General features: G+C 43.2%; 1 protein-coding gene across 3 annotated transcripts in view; it reads left to right on the top strand.

Annotated features, from left to right (window-relative positions):
* Window positions 1–458: 458 nt before the first annotated feature.
* gpr63 (G protein-coupled receptor 63) overlaps window positions 459–17,798 on the top strand; it is a 202,762-nt gene continuing 185,422 nt past the window's right edge. For all 3 annotated transcript variants that reach the window (XM_072499577.1, XM_072499575.1, XM_072499576.1), the window contains exon 1: window positions 459–676. The gene's annotated coding sequence lies outside the window, so the exon portion shown is untranslated. The remainder of the gene's footprint in view (window positions 677–17,798) is intronic.

Below are 17,798 nucleotides of genomic sequence, written 5' to 3'. Positions count from 1 at the left end.
AAGATAAATTGACACGAATAGCCCCTTCTTTGTACTTTATGATTCTATTATCCGACGTGGAATATCAAGTGAACGGTATACGTGTGGTTGATTTGATGAAAATAGTACACATTTGCAGCGTCCAGCACTTTGCATAAAAGCTGTGCAGGTTTCCCAGGTGATGTGCCATTTTTCTCCTCTTCTAGGACGATTCTAGTTAGCAAACACATATATAAGGAAAAGTTAGGATGGTTTACTCGTTTTCCAGCGCCTGCAACTGAAGGGGGGGGGGGGGGGGGCTTGACAATAGCTTGGAATGCAGCCCAACTTCTGCTGTCAATTAGCCTCCCAGGCGCGCGCGAGGAGAGGGATCTGAGCACGGCAGCACTGGGCGCTCAGAGCACGTGACCGGCTGGGCGACAGCGCCGCCCGTGGCAGCTGGGCACGTGATGCGGTGCGCATTCGCGGCGGCGGCGGCTTTGCTGCCAGCTACAGTGTAGCAAAGCTAAGGAGATACAGTTTATCAGTCAGGCGGCGGGAGGGGGATACAGAGTATCAGCTGCAAAGGAGCAGTGGATTTAGCAAATGAAAGGCAGAGCTCAACCATGCAATTCCCTTATTAAAAAAAAACTCCCCGTCACATTCGCTGGAAGCACATCGGGAATAGCCAAGTGAAACACACACACATGCATGTGAGGTGAGTTGAAAGTTATTCACTTTTTTCGGGGAGTGGGGGCAGTGTTTCTCAGCAATAACACAAGCAGCAGTGAGCTTTGTGACTGGATTGCTGGCGTTACACTCACTGTTCAAGGCACTGATTTGTGTTGCATCTGTCAGCCTTGGTACTCACCGCTTGGTTTCCTGACCGTATACATTGAATGAACAATACGCAAAAAATAATCGAATGCTTTAAGTTTCTTTATCATCTTGTTTTGCTGGAGAATGTAAAAAAAATGCAACCGATTCAAATCTTCCACATCACTTCCCACCAAAAAAAATGAAGACCTTTTCTTCTCGTGTCTGACTTTTTAACTTTAAAGTACCGTGCCACAACAGGCATAAATGGGATATTGTTTGATCTTTTAATTTAGTGGCGAAATTGATGCTGTATTAATTGGCCCTGTTAGTATTCGAACACGTTTGTTTTATTTGTGTAGAGAAACCAAAGTCGATAGATGGATTTAACAATTTCAAGTGAGTTACTATATTTAATATTTATAAGGATTGAAATACATTGGGCAGCATTTTAGTGAAAAACTGTGTTAATGCAATTGAGCCCAGTACCTTTCTGAAACACTGAATTTAAAAGGACACCTATATGTGTGTATGCCCATGCAAAAAACTATTTTATTTTCAGATTTCCGATGTTTCAATGTAAATTAAAAAGAAATGAAAACAACACCACTTAAATATGCACTTGAAGGGGAAAAACGCTTTTGAGTATTTCGTCAATTGCTGAAATTAGAATTATTTCCACCTCGCAACTTCTGCGATTAAAAAAAAAATCAACATCTAAGCGAATTGAAGGCAGTGGTTTTAAATCAAGATTTGGAAATCTGATGTAGATCGGAAGTAATTGGGACGATCGCTGAGTGGGATTTTATGCAGGATTGGAAGAGGATGGCCAGAAGCTCTGAGCTCATTGCAAGTTATATACCGTAGTTCGGAGAAGCTATTGAAAAACATTGAGTCTGGAAAAGAACACAACATGGATGAGAATTTCAACCGAATTGGGATGAGGTAGAGGCAAGAAGGTAAACTGTGTTCGAGATGTGTAATGATGCATTGATACTTCGTACAGCAATGTACTTGTGGGATTTGAAGTTTCCACTGTAGAACAAATAGTCTGATGAGCGAGAGAGGTATGAATATGGGGCCTAATTGTAAGTGTATTAATAGGGTTGATTTGATCTTTTAATGTTATGTGTAAAATCTTAGCTGAATCACAATGTGATTTCAGAATAGCTGTCTGATTACACAATTGTCATAGAATTGGTTACCGTGGTGGCAAAGTAGAGGATTTTGGAAGCTGGGTGTTGGAAAAACTGTTGAAAAGCAAGCTTGGGATAAGTTTGGTGATGAAATTGCAAGAGAAAAATAGAGAGATGCTGACAGGGATGTTGAATTACAGTAGGCGAAAAGGGCTTCAAAAGAGGAGTGGCAGAGGGTGGAGGTATTTGGGCAGAGGGATAAAAAAACAGGTTAGAGTGAGATTTATATGACAGTCATGTTGCCATCATGTGTAACTGGCTGAGCTGTCCTGGTGAGTGAAAGATATCACTGTCAGTGAGCCAGGTTTTGACCCAAATGTTGATGGTGGGGAGGATATCGATTGAATTGAAGTAGTTATTTATTTTTTATATAATATGGGTGCCATTGACAAGGTCGGCATTTGTTGACATTCCCTAATTGGCCTTGAGAGTAGTTAAGTGTCAGCCATATTACTGTGGGTAAGGCAAGGGCCAGATAAGCAGGATGGCAGATTTTTTTTTCCATGAAGGATATTAGTGAGCAAATGGGTTTTATGACAATTTAGCCATTACTGAGACTAGCGTTCATTTCTAGATTTTGAATTAATTGAATTTAAAATCCACTAATTGCTATGATGGGCTTTGAACTAGTATCCCCAGAACTTAAACCTGAGCCTCTGGAATACACCTCCAGTAATATTAACAAAGGCCACTGTCCTGTCCCCCTCATATTTGCCACCCTGTGTAAAAATGATTAGCTGAAGTTTTATTTCTCAGCACTGGTGAATCATATGCCCTGGGGTGACTTTCATTCTGGAAAAATGATTTCTCCTGGACCATTGGAAGATGATTTATGCTGACTACTTGTCCCTTTTGTGTGTTATGTGCAAAACTCATGTTTAAATCACTTGATGATTGTCAATCCACTATCGAAACAAAATGGCCTACAAAGCAAATGAGTTGCTCACTAGCTAATAATTGGTAACTTACATTTTAGGAATCATAGCAATGAGTGTGTTACTCCATGCATGATATAGCTTTTCTTCATCTGAGAAATAGGCTGGAGATAGACAAACATGTGACTGCCAGAAATAAATTAAATCTGAACCTGAATGCATTTTAATAAAAACATACAACTGCAGATCTTTTATATTAATTGGCAGCATGCCAATGTCATGTATTTATTCCATTTCTGTATATATTTAAATTCTAATGTAAATTTAACAAAAATGTTAAGATGTTTGCACATTGCTATTCATTGTAGAGGGTGATTTACAAACTGCTTAAGGATATTTCTCAGCACTTATGAATCATGCACCCTTGGATGACTTTCATTCTCTGGCGGAAAATAATCCTTCTGAATCATTTGAATACAGTTTATGCTGAGTATGTATTTACCTTTTCTGTTTGATATTTTCAACTTTTATGTGCAAACCTCATATTTAAATGACTTGGAGATTTTCACTCCGCAATCTAAATGGAATGGTCTATGAAGTTAATTGGTTTCTGTGAAGCTGAATAGAACCTGGTGTGAATATAAATGTTGGACATATAGTGCTGGGAAGGTGAGGAATAATCAGGATTGTAATTAAAAATCTGACACTGTTCAAATGACTAAAATGGAAAATATGTCTTCAGATGAAACAACAAATCGGTTGTGTTTTGTTATTTTGTATGTAGCTTAAATTCTTACAGCATGTGTTGATGAGAGCAAGGAAGAGGATCACATTAACCACAGCACTGTAATACTAGGGAGATAAAATGTAGTTGTAGGGAACATGGCAAATTAGACATAGGGGATAAATATTTTCCACAGCTCAACGCCTTAGTTGAAAGAATGGGTTGCCTGTCCACTGCCATGCTTAAGAAGTTCTCCCTGGGCTGGAACAGAACTTGAGTAGGAAGGGAAAGATCCTATTGTTTTGGTAATTTTTGGACAAAAATAATTTTCATGGGATGTGGGCTTCGCTGCCAATGCCAGCATTTATTGCCCATCCCTAATTGTCCTTGAGAAGGTGGTGGTGAGCTGTATTCTTGAATCGTGGCAGTCAATGTGGTGTAGGTACAGCCACAGTGCTCTAAGGGAGGGTGTACCAGAATTTTGACCCAATGACTGTGAAGAAAGGGCAATATGTTTCCAAGTCAGGATGGTGAGTGACTTGGAGGGGAACCTCCAGGTGATAGTGTTCCAATTTATCTTGTGATGAATGTAAGAAATTGGTATATATATTATATGTATCTGGTGCGGTAATAGTTCTAAAAGCCTAGGCTGTATTGTGTATATATTTGCTGCAGTAAACCTTTTAAAAAAAAATCCTTTTATAAAAGAAAGACTGACACTGTGGCTGCAGAAGGTGAAATTAAGTTGTCATAAACGTGAGGTCATCATTATTTCAATCCATGTTTATATTTACAAGGAGAGGCTTAATGGGTTTTTGTTATGATTTCTGGGGCGTAGATAATTAGAGACAGTGTTTAAACTTAAGCAATTAGGTCATGAGATTTGAGTGGAATGGGGATGATGTAATTAATGGGAGGAGCTAGGGCTGAAGCAGTCAGTTTTGAGTTTAGTCAGTTTTGGCTGGGTGCTGAACGGTAGCTTCTGCAAAAGGCTGCCGGGTTAAACAGTAGTCTGACACAGACAAAATGTGCAGGCAGTTTCCTGAAAGGATTTCTTGAGCAGTTATTCAAAAAATATTTCTATTCGAAAATAGGCAAATAATCCTGTGTTTGCTAACTTTATTTAAAAATGGTGTTTGACCTGTGATGGGTTTGCTTTATTGGAGATAAAGAAGGTAGCAGTTAGGAGTTAGTTCTTCATTTTGTTGTTATGTGTTGTTTAACTGGTGATTGTAAGCTATATTTCTATAAGACCATAAGACATAGGAACGGAAGTAAGGCCATTCGGCCCATTGAGTCCACTCCACCATTCAATCATGGCTGATTTCAACTCCATTTACCCTCTCTCTCCATAGCCCTTAATTCCTTGAGAAATCAAGAATTTATCAACTTCTGTCTTAAAGACACTCAACGTCCCGGCCTCCACCGCCCTCTGTGGCAATGAATTCCACAGACCCACCACTCTCTGGCTGAAGAAATTTCTCCTCATCTCTGTTCTAAAGTAACTCCCTTTTATTTTAAGGCTGTGCCCCCGGGTCCTAGTCTCCCCTGCTAATGGAAACAACTTCCCTACATCCACCCTATCTAAGCCATTCATTATCTTGTAAGTTTCTATTAGATCTCCCCTCAACCTCCTAAACTCCAATGAATATAATCCCAGGACCCTCAGACGTTCATCGTATGTTAGGCCTACCATTCCTGGGATCATCCGTGTGAATCTCCGCTGGACCCGCTCCAGTGCCAGTATGTCCTTCCTGAGGTGTGGGGCCCAAAATTGCTCACAGTTCCTAAATGGGGCAGTATTCTAAATTTTGGTGCTGTACAAGTAGTTTAATACAGTGCTCATAATAAAGTTTGTTTTAATATACCAAATCCCTGTTTGGAGCGAAGTACCCTTTCATCACAGATTTACAAATTTTAAAATTGATTGGGGTTCCTGTCTGTTTTCCTCGCAAATGTTGGTGTCTGGTCCGGGATCGTAATAAACTGCTACCCTTATACTTCTAGATGGTTGTGGTTATGGGTTTGGAAGGTGTTTCCCAAGGAGCAGGAGCCTTTGGTGTGTTCCTGCTGTGCATCTTGTAGATGGTACACACGGCTGCTACTGGGTGTTGGTGGTGGAGATAGTAAATGTATGTGGAAGGGGTGCCAATCAAGTGGGCTGCTTTCACCTGTCATGCTTCTTGCATTGTTGGAGCTGCACTCCTCCACGCAAATGGGGAGTATTCCATTACACTCCTGTCTTGTGCCTTGTAGGTGGTGGACAGCCTTTGGAGAGTCAACGGTGTTACTAGCTGCTTCTGAACCTGCTTTTCTAGCCACAGTATTAATATGGCTAGTCCAGTTCAGTTTCTGGTCAATGGTAACCCCCAGGATGTTGATTGTTGGGATTCAGTGATAGTAATGCCATTGAATATCGAGGGGTGATGATTTGATCCTCACTTGTTGGAGATGGCATTGCTTGTGCAGTGTGAATGTTACTTGCCATTTGTCAGGTTAAACCTGGATATTGTCTAGATCTTGCTGCATTTGTAGCAAGTTCTGAGGAGTTGTGAATGGTGCTGACCGGTGGCACAATGGTTAGCACTGCCGCATCACAGCGCCGAGGTCCCAGTTTTGATCCCGGCCCTGGGTCAATGTGGTGTGGAGTTTGCACATTCTCCCCGTGTTTCCGTGGGTTTCGGCCCCACAACCCCACAAGATGTGTAGGGTAGGTGGATTGGCCAGGCTAAATTGCCCCTTAATTCGAATTGGGTACTCTAAATTTACTTTTAAAAAGTGAATGGTGCTGAACATCGATGACATCCCCACATTTGACTTTGTGTTTAAAGGAAAGTCATTGATTAAGTAGCATAAGATTGTTGGACCTAGGACACACCCTGAGGAACTCCTGAAGTCATGTCCTGAGATGAGATGACTGACCTCCAACGACCACAACCATCTTCCTTTGTGCTAGGAATGATTCCAACCAGTCGAGAGTTTCCCCCAATTCCCATTGACTCCAGTTTTACTAGGCTCCTTGACACCACACTTGATAAAATGCTGCCTTGATTTCAAGGACAGTCACTCTCATCTGTTAGCCTCTAGCTGCTGTCGAGTAAAGAGTCAAGAGATCTGCTCCTTTTCCCAAACACCTTTATTTTTCTGAGAACACACTCAGCACCAAACTCTATCATCACATCATATGCCTCAAACGCCCCTGTAGCCTCTTTACATATCAGTGCCAATTATTGGATCAATGAGACATCTAATTTGAATGTTTCTCAACCCATTCCTTAACAGTCTCCTCTTCCGTGGAGAAAAAATAATTGGTGAAAACAAAATTTCAAGAAACTCAAAAACACATGCAATTTCCCCTCCCCTTTTTTTTTTTTGAAAGGAAAAAAATCAAACAGAAACAGGCGCCCTTCGTTAACAATATCCAAAAGTTTCTGTGAACTAGCCCCTCTTTTCGTTAAACAGTTGGACAATCGGCAGCTACTGTTAACCCATTTAATTTTTGCTATCTACCCTCTGTCCAACATCTGCTTCAAACTTGCGATGTCTATCCATAGCCTTTTCTCATTGACAATTTTTATAGAGTGCACATTTTCCCACAGGGATTTATTGTCAATGTGACACTCAATGGGTACGTTACCCAAATCCCCAAATGTCTGTCAATAAAAGGCCATATCCACCGCCTCTACAAGGCTTAAAGTCTCAGCAACCAAAGTGCTTTTGACCACTCTCCTTATTTTCTTTGTTTTTCTTCCTTCTCACTCACTCCTTGGTTGATATTTTTTTTTCCTGGAAAGTATTTTTCAACCCTTTACATTTACTCAGCAACCATCCTCTGCTACCAATGTTAGCCTCTAGCTGCTGTTGAGTAAAGAGTCAAGAGATCTGCTCCTTTTCCCAAACACCTTTATTTTTCTTAGAGTTTGGTGCTGAGTGTGTTCTAAGAAAAATAAAGGTGTTTGGGAAAAGGAGCAGATCTCTTGACTCTTTACTCGACAGCACCTAGAGGCTAACAGATGAAAGTGACCTCATTACAGCCTTGGTTCAAACATGGACAAAGGAGCTGAACTCCAGAGGTGAGGTGATGTTAAGGAATGGGTTAAGAAACATTCCAATTAGATGTCTCATTGATCCAATAATTGGCACTGATATGTAAAGAGATTAAAGGTGGCCTTTGAGGCATGTGATGTGATGATAGAGTTTGGTGCTGAGTGTGTTCTATCATCACATCACATGCCTCAAAGGCCACCTTTAACCTCTTTACATATCAGTGCCAATTATTGGATCAATGAGACATCTAATTGGAATGTTTCTTAACCCATTCCTTAACATCACCTCACCTCTGGAGTTCAGCTCCTTTGTCCATGTTTGAACCAAGGCTGTAATGAGGTCACTTTCATCTGTTAGCCTCTAGCTGCTGTCGAGTAAAGAGTCAAGAGATCTGCTCCTCTTCCCAAACAGGTCCCTGGCGGAACCCAAACAAAGTGTCAGTGAGCAGCCTATTGCTAAGAAAGTGTCGCTTGATAGTGCTATTGATGTGCCCTTCCATCATTTTACTAATAATCAAGAGTAGACTGATGGGGCAGTAATCGGCCAGGTTGGATTTGTTCTGCTTTTTATTTACAGGACAAAGTTGGGCAATTTTTCACATTATCAGGCAGATGTCAGTGTTGTAGCTGTACTAGAACAGCTTGGCTAGGGGTGCGGCAAGTTCTGGAGCACAAGTCTTCATGACTATTGCTGGAATATTGTCAGGGCCCATAGCCTTTGCAGTATCCAGTGCCTTCAGCTGTTTCTTGATATCACGTGGGGTAAATCAAAATGGCTGAAGACTGGCATCTATGATGCTGGGGACCTCTCGAGGAGACCGAGACGGATCATCCACTCAGCATTTCTGGCTGAAGATTAATGCGAATGCTTCAGCTTAGCCTTTTGTCCTGATGTGCTGGGCTCCTCCATCATTGAGGATGGGATACATGTGGAGCCTCCTCCTCCAGTGAGTTGTTTAATTGTCCTCCACCATTCGTGACTGAATGTGGCAGGACAGCAGAGCATAGATCTGATCCGTTGGTTGTGGGATTGCTTAGCTCTGCCTGTCACCTTGCTGCTCATGTTGCTTGACACGCAAATCATCATGTGTTGTAGCTTTACACCTCATTTTTCGGTATGCCTGGTGTTGCTCCTGGCATGCCCTCCTGCACTCTTCTTTGAACAAGGGTTGATCCCCTGGCTTGGTGGTAATGGTAAAGTAGGGGATATGAGGTTACAGATTATGGCCAAGCACAATTCTGCTGCTACTGATGCCCAATCTGTTCTGAATCTACACCACTTAGCACGATGCTGGTGCCACACAACACAATGAAGGGTATCCTTATTGTGAAGATGAGACTTCACCTCCACATGGACTGTGTGATGATCACTCCTACCGATACTGCCATGGATAGATGCATTTGCGGCAGGCAGGTTGGTTAGGATGAGGTCTAGTATGTTTTTCCCACTTTTTTCTTCTCTCACCACCTGTTGCAGATGCAGTTTAGCAGCTATGTCCTTTCGGACTCTGCCATTAGTGGTGCTCCCGAACCAGTCTTTGTGATGGACATTGAAATCTCCCACCTTGAGTACATTGCCCTTGTCACCCTCTGTGCATCCTCTAAGTGGTGTCCAACATAGTGGAGTACTGATTCATCAGCTGATGGTGGATGGTACATGGTAATCAGCAGGTTTCCTCACCCATGTTTGACCTAAAGACATGAGACCTCATGGGGTCCAGAGTCGATGTTGAGGACTCCCAGGGCAACTCCCTCCTGATTGTATACCACTGTGCCGCCACCTCTGCTGGGCCTGTCCTGCTGGTGGGGGGGGGGCATATCCAGGGATGATGAAAGTGGTGTCTGGGACGTTATCTGTAAGGTATGATTCGTGAGTATGACTATGTCAGGTTGTTGCTTCAATAGATCATAGACTACAGAATTTACAGTGCAGAAGGAGGCCATTTGGACCATCGAGTCTGCACCGATCCTTGGAAAGAGCACCCTACTTAAGCCCACACTTCCACCCTACCCCTGTAATCCAGTAACCCCACCAAACCTTTTTGGACACTAAGGGCAATCTAGAATGGCCAATCCACCTAACCTGCACATCTTTGGACTGTGGGAGGAAACCAGAGCACCCAGAGGAAACCCACGGAGACACCGGGAGAACGTGCAGACTCCGCACAGACAGTGACCCGAGTCGGGAATCGAACCTGGGACCCTGGAGCTGTAAAGCAACTGTGCTAACCACTGTGCTACCGTGCTGCCCCAGTCTGTGAGTAAGTTCTCCAAAATATTGCCGCAAATCCCCAGATGTTAGTGAGGAGGACTTTGCATGGCCGAAAGAGCTGGTTTGCCACTGTCATTTCCAGTTCCTCGGGTGGAATTTGAATTTAGTAAAACTGGAAAATAAAGCTAGTCACAGTTCAAGGGCAATTAAGGGAACAAATGCTGGTCTTGCCATTAACGCCCAAATCCCATGAAACAACAAGAAAGTTTGGGTGGCAGGGAGTGGTTTATAGGCTCCCTCAAAAACCATGCAGTAGGCTAAGAGTACACATCAACAAATAACAGGGGTCTGTAAGAAAGGGACTGTAATAATCATCGAATCCCTAAGTGCAGAAGGAGGCCATTCAGTCCAGCGTGTCTGCACCACCCTTCGCAGACCTTATCCCATGCCCTTTCCTGCAACCCCACCCTAAGGGGCAATGTAGCATGACCAATCCACCAAACCTGCACATCTTTGGACTGTGGGAGGAAACCAAGGCAGATATGGGGAGAATGTGCAAACTCCACACAGTTACCCGAGGTCGGAAGCAAATATGGGTCCCTGGCGCTGTGAGACAGCAGTGCTGACCATTGTGCCACCATGCTGTCCATAATCGTGGGTAATCATAATTTTCAGATCGTAAATCTTGAGGTTTTGTTTATATAGAGCAATTGGGATGGTTTCTTATGTGTTCTGGAACCAATCAGGCAACAAACAATCTTGGAGACAGGATTAATTCATGATATCATAGTATAGGGCCCTCTTGGGAGGTGGTTATAGTCCACAAAGGACCACAGGCATTTTTCTGCATTAGAGAGAGGCAGTTGTTAAATATAGCCTGAGGGTTGGAGAAGATGAGAGATCTATTTTTGGAGGGGCAGTTCGCCAGCTTGGAGGAGTTAATGGAGAAATATGGGCTTTCGTATGCAGACAGATTTAGGTACCTTCAGGTGCAGAGCTGGGTTAAGCAGTTTTGTTTGGCCTTTCCGGTGGTTCAACCTTGTTAGAGGCAGCATGGTGGGGCAGTGGGTAACACTGCTGCCTCACGGCGCCGAGGTCCCAGGTTCGATCCGGCTCTGGGTGACTGTCCCTGTGGAGTTTGCACATCCTCCCCGTGTTTGTGTGGGTTTCGCCCTCACAACCCAAAGATGTGCAGGGTAGGTGGACTGGCCACGCTAAATTGCCCCTTAATTGGAAAAAAACAAATTGGGTACTCAAAATTTATATTACATTTTTTTTTAAAACCTTGTTGGAACGGATTTTATCCTGCGCAGGATTGGTGGAGGGTAGTACGCCTCGAATGTACCCGTGTATAGCGGGGAGGGGTTGGGTTCGGTTGAGGGGAAAAAGGTGAAATGGATGGAGGAGTTGTAGCCGATACTAGAGGAAGGGGTGTGGTGTAAGGTGTTGAGGATGAATGTGTAGAGGATTGGCCAGCTAAAAGGAAACAGTCAGGATAAATGGGTAATCTTCAGGTTGTCAAATTGCAACAAGAAGAATGCCACAGTGCTCGGTCTCAACTAAAAATCTATGTATGGGGAGGTTGTGTACTGACAGGGAAAGACTTATGCAGTTGTGTCTCCTTTTTGAATTGCTGCTGGTCAGCAGTGTAGGCTAAACACAAGCAAACTAGCATAGGAATGTGAAGCATGCTAATAGAAAGAAAGGTTTGAAAAATAAGGGGATTTAAAAATGACTAGCGGAGTGGTGTCAACAATGCACTTGACAGTTGTAGCAATAATTCTCTACGTTTATACTTTATCCCCTTTCCAATAAAGGTCACCATTCCATTTGCCTTCCTTTTACTTGCATGCTAACCTTTTGTGATTACAAAGCCACCCAGATCCCGCTGTACAGCATTCTGCAGTATCCTTCCATTTAAATAATACTCTGGTTTTCTATTCTTCCTGCCCGAGTGGACAGCCTTCCGTTTTCCCAGATTATTTGTCCAAGTGATTGTTCACTTTGTCCCAGATCATCATTTCTGAAAGTTTTCCATCACCAAGGTAAAGCTGTGGTTGCAGGACTTATTTTCATTTTATTCATTCAAGGGATCTGGGCTTCGCTGGCTAAGCCAACATTTATTGTCTGTCCTGTTTACACCCCCCCCGCCCTCCCCCACCTCAAATTGCCATTGAGAAACTGATGGTGAGCTGTCTTCCTGAGCTGCTGCAGTCCACTGGTGTAGGTACACCTACAGTGCCATTCGTGGTGGAGTTCCAGGATTTTGACCCACTGACAGTGAAGGAACGGCAACATATTTCCAAGTCAGGATGGTGAGTGACTTGGAGGGGATCTTGCATGTGGCAGTGTTCCTTCTCTCTGCTGCCCTTGTCCTTCTAGGTGGTACTGGTCACAGGATTGGGAGGTGTTGTAGGAAGCAGCTTGATGAGATACTGCAGCACATCATGACTGCTGCTACTGTGTATTGGTGGTGGAGAGATTGAATGTTTGTGGATTGGATGACAATCAAGCAGGCTACCTTGTCCTGGATGTTGTCAAGCTTCTTGAGTGTTGTTGGAACTACACTCATCCAGGCAAGGGAAGAGTATTCCATCACACTCCTGACTTGTGCCTTGTAGAATGCGGACAGAATTTGGAGACATCCTTTTGGAACAAGTGTGTATCATTTGCAGTTCTGCAGTTCTCTGGGCCAACACTGTAACAAAGAAGGATTGGAACATAATGTCCATTGCCTCTAATTTCCAACCATAACTTCCATCAGTATCCCTGGCTGCATCTGATCTAGTACTGGTAATTCATCAATTCAAGTACAGGCAATCTTTCTATCAGTTTTTAGTCCAGCCATTGTCTCAACTGCATCCTCCTTCACTATGACTTTTGCAGCAGCATTTACTTTGGCAAAGACAGATGCAAAATATTCTGTTAGTACTTCAGCCATGTCTCTGCCTCAATGCGTAAATCCCCTGTTTGGGTCCTAGTCAGCACCATTACAACTTTTGCCAACTTTTCAACTATTCATGTACTTATCAACTACTTTTGGATTTCATTTTATTTTACCTGACAATCTCATGCTCTCTTTTCATTTATTTATTTATTTTTAATTTAAGAGTGTCCAATTCTTTTTTTTTCCAATTAAGGGCCAATCCACCCACCCTGCACATCTTTGGGTTGTGGGGGTGAAACCCATGCAGACACAGGGAGAATATGCAAACTCCACACGGACAGTGGGCTGGGATTCAACCCGGGTCCTCTGGACCGTGAGGCAATCGTGCTGCCCTTATCATACTCTCTCTTTGCTTCCCTTTTTTCACTTCCTAAACTTTCTACATTCAGCCTGGTTCTCATTTCTATTATCAACCTGACATCTGTCATCTGTACCTTTATGCTGTTGTACGTTACTCATCTTTTTTTTGTCATCCAGAAAGCTCTGGCATTGTCAGCCCTAACTTTCTCCTTTGTAGGAATGTAACCGAGTTGTACCTGAAATTATTCCTCTTTGATGGTGGGATCCTTGATGATGTGACCAAATGACAGACATACAGTTCTCCAAATATTTATTTGTTTTTTTTATATAAATTTAGAGTAGCCAATTATTTTTTTTCCAATTAGGGAGCAATTTAGTATGGCCAATCCACCTCCTCTGCACACCTTTTGGATCGTGGGGGTGAGACCCACGCAGACATGGGAAGAATGTGCAAACTCCACATGGACAGTGACACAGGGCCGGGATCGAACCTGGGACCCTGGCGGCGTGAGGCAGAAGTGCTAACCACTGCCCCACCATGCCGTCCAAATTCTCAGAATATTTAGACCAGTTTTCCCTGATACTTTTCTAATTTCAAAGGACTCTTAATGCAAGGTTATGTATTTACTTGTGCACATTTAGCAGGCTTTTCACCTGAGCAATTTGTGTGCATCCAAGCTCATGTCTGTAAATATTGTTTGCATTCGATTGTACATTTAAGAAGTGGTCATAATATTTGTTGGTAGCAGTGAACAGCGACTGCCTCACTGAGCCTCAAATGGGTTAACCTGACAATATAGCTACGTTAAGTGCTTGGGTATCAGGATCTTTGTCTTCCCACTTCATATCTGGAATACTGGAGACTGGTGTTGGAAGAGTTTGGTACGTTTGTTCATATGTCGCTTGCAAGGCGAGCATTTGTTGCTCATCCCTAGTTTCCTTAAAACTGAGTGTCTTGCTTGGCCGTTTCAGTGGCAGTTAATAGTCGAACTCCTTTCTGTGGGTCTGGAGTCCTATGTAGGCCACTTAAAGATGGCAGATTTCCTTCCCAGAAGGACATTACTGCAATTAAAGCAATTTGCCTGAGGCTCTGGATTACCAGCCCAGTGAGATTACCACTATGTCATCATCTCCATTTCCATTTTCCACCCCTGGAGATGCTGTTTATTAGATTCACATCTTCGTGTTGTGATCCCTTTCATTGCATGGTCATTAATATTGGATGAAAGTCTAGGGTATTTCAAAAGATCTTCTGCATCGAAAAATTGCTTGGGCCATTCTAAACTTTCTCAGAAGGTTTTCAAAACTTTCAACGTTGACAGCACAAGCTGGGAAACTGATTAGTAACGTGCCACATTGGCTCCCCAATGTAACATAGACCTCCAAAGACGTTATTTTGAGAGCGAACAAGAGCAAAGCGAGAAGTGCATTAGGCTTCAAAAATTAAAACTATACAGTCTTTACCCCTGGCCCTGTGAATTATACCTGCACCATCTGTGTGAGGAAAGGACTGTTTTAAGGTTGAGCTCCTCAGTGCCGTTGCAATATGCCAAAGTAACAACTACTTTGATCAAGACTGGTTATGATCTGATGAGCTTTAATTAGAACTGAGTGAGACCAATTTGGATTTGATTGATTGTCACGTGTACCGAGGTATAGTGAAAAGTATTGTTCGGCGTGCAGTCCAGACAGATCATTCCATACATGAAAAAACAATAGGACATACATAATATAAATACATAAACACAGGCATCGGATGAGCGTAGAGTGTAGAACTACTCAATCGAGAAGATTTGTAAAAGAGATCAGTTTCGTCCATAAGAAGGTCATTCAGGAGTCTGGTAACACTGGAAGAAGCTGTTTTTGAACCCGATGACCTTTGTATCACCCTGTCCGATGTAAGAAGTTGGAAGAGCGAATAACCCGGGTGGGAAAGGTCTTTGATTATGCTGCCTGCTTTCCCAAGGCAGCGGGAGGTGTAGACCGAGTCAATGGATGGGAGGTGGGTTTGCATGACGGACTGGGCGGTGTTCACAACTCTCTGTAATTTCTTACCGTCTTGGGCCGAGTATTTGTCATACCAGGCTGTGATGCAGCCAGATGGCATGCTTTCTATGGTGCATCTGTAAAAGTTGGTAAGAGTCAATGTGGGCATGTTGAATTTCCTTTGTTTCCTGAGGAAGTATAGGCGCTGTTGTGCTTTCTTCGTAGTAGTGTTGATGTGGGTGGACCAGGACAGAATGTTGATGATGTGCGCACCTAGGAATTTGAAGTTGACAACCATCTCCACCTTGGCACCAATGATGTGAACGATACTTTGCTTTCTGACGTCAATGACCAGCTCATTTTATGATGTTGAGGGAGAGATTGTTGTCATTACACCATTCCACTAGGTTCTCTATCTCCCTCCTGTACTCTGACTCATCATTGTTTGAGGTGCAACACACTAAGGGCTTGTCATCAGCAAACCTGGAGATGGAGTTGGAGCCAAATTTTGCCCCACAGTCGTGTGTGTATAGGGAGTATAATAGAGGGCTAAGTACACAGTCGTGCCAGTCCCTGGTATTGAGGACTATTGTGGAGGAGGTGTTGTTATTTATCCTCACTAATTGTGGTCTATGGGTCTGGAAGTCGAGGATCTAGTTGCAGAGGGAGGAGCCAAGTCCTAGGTTTTTGAGGTTTGATATGAGCTTGGCTGGTATTATGATGTTGAAGGCAGAGCTGTAGTCAATGAAGAGGAGTCTGATGTAGGAGTCCTTGTTGCCGAGATGCTCCAGGGATGAGTGTAGGGCCAGGCAGATGACGCCTGCTGTGGACCAGTTGTGGTGGTACACAAATTGCAGTGTATCAAGGCACTCTGGGAGTATGTAGTTGATGTGTCTCATGACTAACCTCTCGAAGCACTCCATAATGATAGATATCAAGGCCACCGGATGGTAGTCGTTGAGGCACGTTGCCTGGTTCTTCTTTGGCACCAGTATGATGGTGGTCTTCAAGAAGCAGCTGGAGACCTCGGTACGGAGTAGGAAGAGGTTGAAGATGTCCGCGCAGGATCTGAGTGCACAACCAGGGATCCTGTCGGGACCCGTTGCTTTCTGAGGGTTCACTTACAAGAAGGCTGATCTGACTTTGTAAGCTGTGACGGTAGGTATGGGTGTGTCCGAGGCTGCTGGGACAGTTGCCGATGGTTTCCTACTTGAACTGAGCATAGAATGCATTGAGTTCATTGAGGAAGGGTGCGCTGCTGCCGGAGATTCTACTCCATTGTCATGACTGTCCAACCATCTGGAAATTTAGATGTCCTATTTTAACCAGATGACTTTAAAGTGTTATTTCTGTGTGCACGGATCATAGTTGTTTTTTTTTGCTAAACAATTTTATTAAGACATTTTGGCACAATAAACAACAACAATATAAAACAGTGTGCAAAAAACAATCATTATAGTGCAAGACAACCCGCTTTTACGGATCATTGTTGATATGCAGATCATAATTAATTATATGGTTTGTTGAGATTATTCACCTTGTCACAGACAAATGTATGTGTTTTGTTGCTGTCCATGATCACCGTACTTAAGGGTGAGGTGTGTGTATTTTCTTACCCTCTGAATAATGTTCCAATTCAAATAATTCCAGCAGCAAGCTTTTACATACATACAATTAGGAGTAGGCCATTTGGCCCATGAAGCTTGTCCTGTAATTCAGGTAGATCATGCGGGACCTGATGTGGCCTCGATTCCACAATCCGGCTACCTCTGATAACCTTAGATTCTTGATTAACAAAATAGTCAGTCAGTTTACCTCTGACTTAAAAATATACATTGACCCTACCTCTACCACTCTCTGGGGAAGAGTGTTCTTTCAGAGTCTTAAAAATAAAGTTATCTATTTTCCCATGCTTTTAGTTGAAGCAAAGCTCTTGTTAACAGAAGATTATCAGTAAGTTGTGAGGCTTCCAGTAGTTGAAATTCCAGGAGGTTGGTTCTCAAGTGAACTTGAATTTAAGAACATAAGAACTCGGAGCAGGAGTAGGCCATCTGGCCCGGCCCCTCGAGCCTGCTCCGCCATTCAATGAGATCATGGCTGATCTTTTGTGGACTCAGCTCCACTTTCTGGCCCAAACACCATAACCCTTACTCCCTTTATTCTTCAAAGAACTATCTATCTTTATCTTAAAAACATTTAATGAAGGAGCCTCAACTGCTTCACTGGGCAAGGAATTCCATAGATTCACAACCCTTTGGGTGAAGAAGTTCCTCCTAAACTCAGTCCTAAATCTACTTCCCCTTATTTTGAGGCTATGCCTCCTAGTTCTGCTTTCATCCGCCAGTGGAAACAACCTGCCCGCATCTATCCTATCTATTCCCTTCATAATTTTATATGTTTCGATAAGATCCCCCCTCATTCTTCTATATTCCAGCGAGTACAGTCCCAGTCTACTCAACCTCTCCTCGTAATCCAACCCCTTCAGCTCTGGGATTAACCTAGTGAATCGCCTCTGCACACCCTCCAGCGCCAGTACGTCCTTTCTCAGGTAAGGAGACCAAAACTGAATACAATATTCCAGCTGTGGCCTCACTAACACCTTTATACAATTGCAGCATAACCTCCCTAGTCTTAAACTTCATCTCTCTAGCAATGAAGGACAAAATTCCATTCGCCTTCTTAATCACCCATTGCACCTGTAAACCAACTTTTTGTGACTCATGCACTAGCACACCCAG

The sequence above is a fragment of the Scyliorhinus torazame genome, chromosome 4, assembly GCF_047496885.1.
Source record: "Scyliorhinus torazame isolate Kashiwa2021f chromosome 4, sScyTor2.1, whole genome shotgun sequence".
Taxonomy (NCBI): Eukaryota; Metazoa; Chordata; class Chondrichthyes; order Carcharhiniformes; family Scyliorhinidae; genus Scyliorhinus; species Scyliorhinus torazame.
The sequence above is the reverse complement of the archived record's forward strand: the minus strand, read 5'-3'. Positions and strand labels throughout refer to the sequence as shown.